Source organism: Callithrix jacchus, chromosome 10, assembly GCF_049354715.1.
Source record: "Callithrix jacchus isolate 240 chromosome 10, calJac240_pri, whole genome shotgun sequence".
NCBI classification, from domain to species: Eukaryota; Metazoa; Chordata; class Mammalia; order Primates; family Cebidae; genus Callithrix; species Callithrix jacchus.
The window spans coordinates 63,314,936-63,322,658 of NC_133511.1; positions in this window are offsets into that span (position 1 = coordinate 63,314,936).

Consider the following 7,723-nt stretch of genomic DNA (forward strand, 5'->3'; position numbering starts at 1 on the left):
TTTTTCCAAGTCAGGCTTTCAAGGCCTTCCTTCAGCCTACTGGTGGCCGAGACAGACCCAGCCCCTGCCTGACCACATCCTCTTCAGTGCAGCTATTCCCTATATGGGCCTTTACTGGCCTTGTTATTACCAGTTTTTCTGCCATTTTGGCAGGTCTTTCATTTGCCTCACAGTGGCCTCTTCAGCCCCATCCTCAGTGTCACATCTGCCTCTCAAGATTCAGCTTTTCTTTTCACAGTGGCCTTTCTTACACCAGCTTGTGCCTCACCATGGCCTCTGGAGGCTTATCTTCTGCCTCTTAGTGGACACTCCAGGCTCATCTCCTACCTCATGGTGGTTTTTTCTTCCCTGCACTTGCCTCACAGTGGCCTCTTCTGGATCCAGCTCTATAGGTCTTTTATTGTCAACAGCATCAAAAAGCCCAAAGCTTCCCTGGACTCTCATTTGTTCACTTTTTAGCCATGTGCCTTGGCCAAACACCTGTCTCTACTTTTAACCTGGAGACTATATTTTTGACAGATCTGTGGTAAATTCTGGCTGTGTCTTTTTACAGTAATGTCTCTTTTATTTAGTGTCTCATGGTTTTTCTTGTCTTCTGAGGGTTCAGAGGGGAATGGACCTCTGCGTGGGCTGCTTGTCTTTGCCCTGGCTGTGGTAGCTTCTCATTTCATGTCTTCTTTTTTTATATTTTTTACAGTTAATTTTTTTCCCTTAGGGTTTTGCTCTGTCACCCAGGCTGTAGTGTCATCGTGTGATCATGGCTCCACTGCAGCCTTGGCCTTTTGGCCTCCACTGATTTTCCCAAGTCAGTATCTTGAGTAGCATAGATTACAGGCATATGACACCATCCCTAATTTCTGATTTTGTTTCAGAGGTTGGTTCTTACTCTGTTGCTTAGGCCAATCTTAAACTTTTGGACACAAGCAATCCTCTTGCCTGGGCCTCTCAATGTGCTGAGATTGCAAGCATAAGCCATCACCATGGCCTGTCATTCGCTTGCCATGAAGTATTAAGAATTTACTTTTTGATTAATATACTATGATTATATACATTTGTGAATATATAGATATTTTAAAGTTTTCTGGGATACCAATTTTTTTCCTTTCTTCTTCTTTTCTTTCTTTCTTTCCTTTTTTTTTTGAGGCAAGCTACTGTTTTGTCATGCAGGCTGAAGCACAGTGGTGTGGTCTCAGCTCACTGCAACTTCTACCTTCTTGGCTAAAGTCATCCTCCCACCTCAGCCTCCTGAGTAGCTGGGACCCTAGGTACAAGGCGCCATGCCCATCTAATTTTTATATTTGTTGTAGAGATGGGGTCTCATCATGTTTCCTGGGCCACTTTCAAACTCCTGAGCTCAAGTGATCCTCCCCCCTCAACCTCCCACTGTGCTGGGATTACAAGTGTGAGCCACTACACCTGATCTGCATTCTCTTTTCATGGATCATTAAGAATTTACCTTTTAATTAGTATACTATACATATATATGTAGATATGTGTATATATATTTATATGTGAATATATGGGTGTATATATTTACATAGCATACACACACTATCACATATACATTGTGAAAGAGATATTTCCCTACCTAGAAATTGATAAGCTTCTTCCAGCTTTTGAAACCACTCTTAGCACAGACATGAAAGAAGTACAAGTTGTCATTATTAATGACCATGGACCAAGATGACCATGAGTCAATAGTACTTTCCACCTCAATCACCTTCCAGCAGAGCATCTCAAAGGGCTGAATATATCTGAACATTATATCCTTTCACATAGAGGAGGATGCTTTGTAATTATTACTTCTCTTGAGACCTCAGTGTGACCCTAATCAGTGTGAAATCAGAAACTATTTCCCAAATCATAGAGATGTTGAATAACAGGTTTGATGAGGAAATAGTTATTGCATTTGGTTTGTCATGACAAGCTCCTGGCCTAGGCAGATGGAATATTGCAAAAGTGTGTGTGTGTGTGTGTGTGTGTGTACATTCTTACACACAGATGTGGAGGTAGAAGTAGGGGGTTGAATTTGATAAAACCAGAAGGGGGCAGGCTGCTGGGAGGGGCACTAATTTTGGCAGCAGCTGTGTAACTCTAGAGTTGAGAAGTAATTGTAAGCCTCAGTTTTGTCTCCTGGAAAATAAAGATGATAATTCCTGCCTTGATATGTCAATTAGGTGGTCCACTACATGCAAATTATCAAGTATATAATAGGTGCTGAATAAATACTACATTTTGCAGCTCATTCTTAATCACTCCTTAATTTTAAAAAGTTTAGAATAACAAAGGCTTTTGTAAAAATTATTTGTAATTATTATATCAAATTTAAGTCCTATGAAAAAGTATAAAGAGGCTGGGCATGGTAACTCATGCCTATAATTCCAGCAAGTTGGGAGGCTGAGGCAAGCAGATTACTTGAAGACAGGAATTCAATACCAAAATGAGCAACATAGCAAGATCCCATCTCTATCAAAAACTAAAAACCAAGCTAGGATTACTGCAAGATGGCCATTTAGGAACAGCTCAGGATTGCAGCTCCCAGTGAAAGTGCAGAGGGTGAGTGGAGGCTGCATTTCCAGATGGATCTTTATTGCCCACAGACCAGGAGATTCCCAGGTAGAGGAGCCCCACAGGTCACCAGCACGATTGTTTTGGCCGGTGCAGCTGTTTGCCAGTGCCCCAGCACAATGGTTCTCCATACAAAACACACTGGTCTGGTTGCCCTTTTAAGCTGGCAATTGGAGCTCCAAGAGGGCAGATTTGTGCATTAATCTGATTAGACAGGGGACTCAAACAGTGAGGCAGGCCAGAAGATTCCCAGGCAAAAAAACACCATGAATCTCAGCACCATTGTTTCAGCCAGTGCAGTAAGTCACCGCATGGAAAATCACACAGATCCTGGCACCTTTTCAGCAGGCGATTGGAACACCTGGGAGAGAGTCAACTGTTCAACTTAAACAAACAAACAAAAAAGGCTCTGAGGCAGGGAGCCAGGCAGCCAGGTGATCTGGCTCGGTGGGTCCCACCCCTACAGAAAAAGAAAACAAAAAAACCAGCAATTGGAAATGCTCAGGTTGAGAGTTTCATGGCAAGCACAGCTGAACCTGGGATGGTGCACCTCTGTGGGGGAGGGGTGTCTGCCAATACCGAGGCACTCCACCCCTATGGAGGTAGTTCACCATTGCTGAGGCACTCTGCCATTGCCAAGGAAACCCACCATAACAGAGAGAGTCCACCATTACAAGGTGGGCTTCCATTGCTGAGGCAGTTCTAACCACACCCATATAAACAGGACTGCAGCAAAGTTCACATGGCAGCAGGGTGGAGTCTACAGCAGCTCAGCAAAGCCTCTGCAGGCAGACAGTGATTAGGCTGCCTCCTTGCTTGGAAGGGCAGCCCTGAAAATAAAAGGCAACAGCACAGTGGAAACTCATATATAAAGACCTAACTCCCCAGGACAGAGCACCTGGAAAAAAAAAAAAAGGAGTTTATGAGTTCTGCTGCAGCAGACTTAAACTTACCTGCCTAGCATCTCTGAATAAACAACAGAGCGCACAGCTCAGCACTTGAGCTCCTGTAAAGAACAGACTGTCTCCTCAAGCAGCTCCCTGACCCCCACATATTGAAAGAGTCACCTCACAAAGGACTGACCAGACTGACATTTGGCGGGCATCATTCTGGGACAAAGATAGCAGAAGAAACTGGTAGCAACCCTTACTGTTCTGCAGCTGCTGCAGGTGATCCCCATGAAGGCAATGCCTGGAGTGGACCTCAGCCGTCCTGTAGAAGAGGGGCCAGACTGTTAGAAGGAAAACTAAGAAACAGAAATAACTTTATCATCAACAATCTGGACTTTCACTCAGAGACCCAATCAGAATATCAGCAACTACAAAATGACAGGTAGATAAATCCACAAAGATGGAAAGAAACCAGCTCAAAAAGGAGGAAAACACCCGAAACAAGAACACCTCTCCTCCTACAAGGGATAAAAACTCCTCACCAGCAAGGGAACAAAGCTGAATGGAGAATGAGTGTGATGAAATGACAGAATCAGACTTCAGAAGTGGGTAATGAGAAACTTCTGTGAGCTAAAAGAACATGCTCTAACTCAATGCAAAGGAACTAAGAACTTGAAAAAAGATTTAACAAAATGATAACAAGAATGGACAACTTAGAGAAGAATATGAGTGAATTGATGGAGTTGAAAAACACAACATGAGAACTTCATGAAGCATGCACAAGTTATAACAGCTGAATTGGCCAAGCAGAAGAAAAGATATCAGAGGTCGAAGATCAACTCAATGAAATAAAATGCAAAGGCAAGATTAGAAAAAAAACATGCAAAGGGATGAACAAAGTCTTCAAGAAATATGAAACTATGTGAAAAGACCTAATCTATGTTTGATAGGTGTACCTGAATGTGACAAAGAGAATGAACCCAAGCTGGAAAATACTCTTCAGGATATTATCCAGGAAAACTTCCCCAACCTAGCAAGGCAGGCTAATATTCAAGTCCAGGAAATACAGAGAACACCACCTCAAGAAGAGCAATCCCAAGGCACATAATTATCAGATTCACTATGGTTGAAATGAGGAGAAAATGCTAAGAGCAGCCAGAGAGAAAGGTTGGGTTACCCAGAAAGGGAAGCCCATCAGACTCACAGCAGATCTCTCAGCAGAAACCATACAAGCCAGAAGAGAGTGGGGGCTAATATTCAACATCCTTAAAGAAAAGAACTTTTAACCCAGAATTTCATATCCAGCCAAACTGAGCTTCATAAGAGAAGGAAAGATAAAATCTTTTGCCAATAAGCAAGAACTCAGAGATTTTGTCACCACCAGGCCTGCTTTACAAGAGCTCCTGAAAGAGGCACTACACATAGAAAGGAACAACCAGTACCAGCCATTGCAAAAACATACCAAATGCTAAAGAGCATCAACAAAATGAAGAATCTACATCAACTAATGGGCAAAACAGCCAGCTAGCATCAAAATGGCAGTATCAAATTCACACATAACAATATTAACCCTAAATATAAATGGGCTAAATGCACCAATCAAAAGGCACAGACTGGAAACTGGATAAAAAGCCAAAACTGATCGGTGTGCTGTATCAAGGAAACCCATCTCACATGCAAGGATAAACAAAGGCTCAAAATAAAGAGATGAAAGAATATTTAGTAAGCAAGTGGAGAGCAAAAAAAAAAAAAAAAAGAAGTTGCAATTCTCGTCTCTGATAAAATAGACTTTAAAGCAGCAAAAATCAAAAGAGACAAAGAAGGACATTACATAATGGTAAAAGAATCGATGCAACAAGAAGAGCTAATGATCCTAAATATATACGCACCCAATACAGGAGAATCCAGATACATAAGGCAAGTTTTTAATGATTTACAAAGAGACTTAGACTCCCACACAATAATAGTGGGAGACTTTAACATTCCACTGTCAATATTAGACAGATCTACCAGACAGAAAACTAACAAGGAGATGCAGGACTTGAACTCAGACCTGGAACAAGCAATCCTGATAAATATTTACAAAACTCTCCACCCCAAATCCACAGAATATACATTCTTATCAGCACCACATCACACCTACTCTAAAATTGACCACATAATTAGAAGTAAATCACTCCTCAGCAAATGCAAAAGAACAGAAATCATAAGTCTCTCAGACTGCAGGGCAATCAAGTTAGAACTCAGAATTCAGAAACTAACTCAGAACCACACAGCTTCATGGAAACTGAACAACTGACTCTTGAATGTTGACTGGATAAAACATGAAATAAAGGCAGAAATAAAGAAGTTTCTTGAAACCAACGAGAATGAAGACACAACATACCAGAATCTCTGGGACACCTTTAAAGCAGTCTCTAGAGGAAAATATATAGCAATAAGTGTCCACATGGGAAAAAAGGAGAGATCCAAAATTGACACCCTGTTATCAAAATTGAAAGAACTAGAGGAGCAAGATAAAAAAAACTCAAAACCTAGCAGAAGAAGAAGAAAAAAAAAAAAAAACCAAAAAACTAAGATCAGAGCAGAACTGAAAGAAATAAAGACACAAAAAACCCTTCAAAAAATCAATAAATTCAGGAGCTGTTTTTTCGAAAAGATCAACAAAATAGGCAGATCACTAGCCAGATTAATAAAACAGAAAAGAGAGAATAACCAAATAGATGCAATAAAAAATGATAGAGGGAAAATTACCACAGATTCCACAGAAATTCAAACCATCATCAGAGAATATTACAAACAACTCTATGCACATAAACTAGTAAACCTGGAAGAAATGGATAAATTCCTGGACCCTTGCATCCTCCCAAGCCTAAACCAGGAAGAAGTCATAATCCTGAATAGACCAGTAACAAGATCTGAAGTTGAGGCAGCAATTAAGAGCCTACCTCACAAAAAAAAGCGCAGGTCCAGATGGGTTCACAGCCGAATTCTACCAGACACACAAAGAGGAACTGTTACCATACCTCCTGAAACTATTCCAAATAATTAAAAAAGAGGGAATCCTTCCCAAATCATTTTATGAGACCAACATCATCCTGATACCAAAACCTGGCAGAGACTCAACAAGAAAAGAAAACTTCAGGACAATATCCATGATGAACATAGATGCAAAAATCTTCAATAAAATACTGGCAAGTCGATTGCAACAGCACATCAAAAAGCTGATCCACCATGATCAAGCAGGATTCATCCCAGGGATGCAGGGCTGGTTCAACATATGCAAGTCTATAAGTGTAATTCACCACATAAACAGAAGCAAAGACAAAAACCACAGGATTATCTCAATTGATGCAGAGAAGGCCTCTGACAAAATTCAACAGCCCTTTATGCTAAAAACCCTCAATAAACTAGGTATTGATGGAACGTATCTCAAAATAATAAAAGCTATTTAAGACAAACCAACAGCCAATATCATACTGAATGGGCAAAAACTGGAAGCGTTCTTTTTGAAATTGGGCACTAGACAAGGATGCCCTCTCTCACCACGCCTATTCAATATAGTACTGGAAGTTCTAGCCAGAGCAATCAGGCAAGAAAAAGAAATAAAGGGTATTCAAATAGGAAAGGAGGAAGTCAAATTGTCTCTATATGCAGATGACATGATTGTATATCTAGAAGACCCTATCGTCTCAGCCCAAAATCTCCTGAAACTGATAAGCAACTTCAGCAAAGTCTCAGGATATAAAATCAATGTGCAAAAATCACAAGCATTCCTATACACTAATAACAGACTTAAAGAGATCCAATCAAGAACGAACTGCCATTCACAATTGCTACAAAGAGAATAAAACACCTAGGATTTAAACTTACAAAAAATGTAAGGGACCTCTTCAAGGAAAACTACAAAACACTGCTCAAAGAAATAAGAGAGGACACAAACAGATGGAGAAACATTCCATGTTCATGGTTAGGAAGAATCAATATTGTGAAAATGGTCATACTGCCCAAAGTAATTTACAGAATCAACGTTATCCCCGTCAAGCTACCATTGACTTTCTTCACAGAACTGGAAAAAACCACCTCGAACTTCATATGGAACCAAAAGAGAGTCTGCATAGCCAAGTCAATTCTAAGCAAAAAGAACACAGCAGGAGGCATCACACTACCATACTTCAAAGTATACTACATGGCTACAGTAATCAAAACAGCATGGTATTGGTACTTAAAACAGAGATATAGACCAATGGAACAGAATAGAGGCA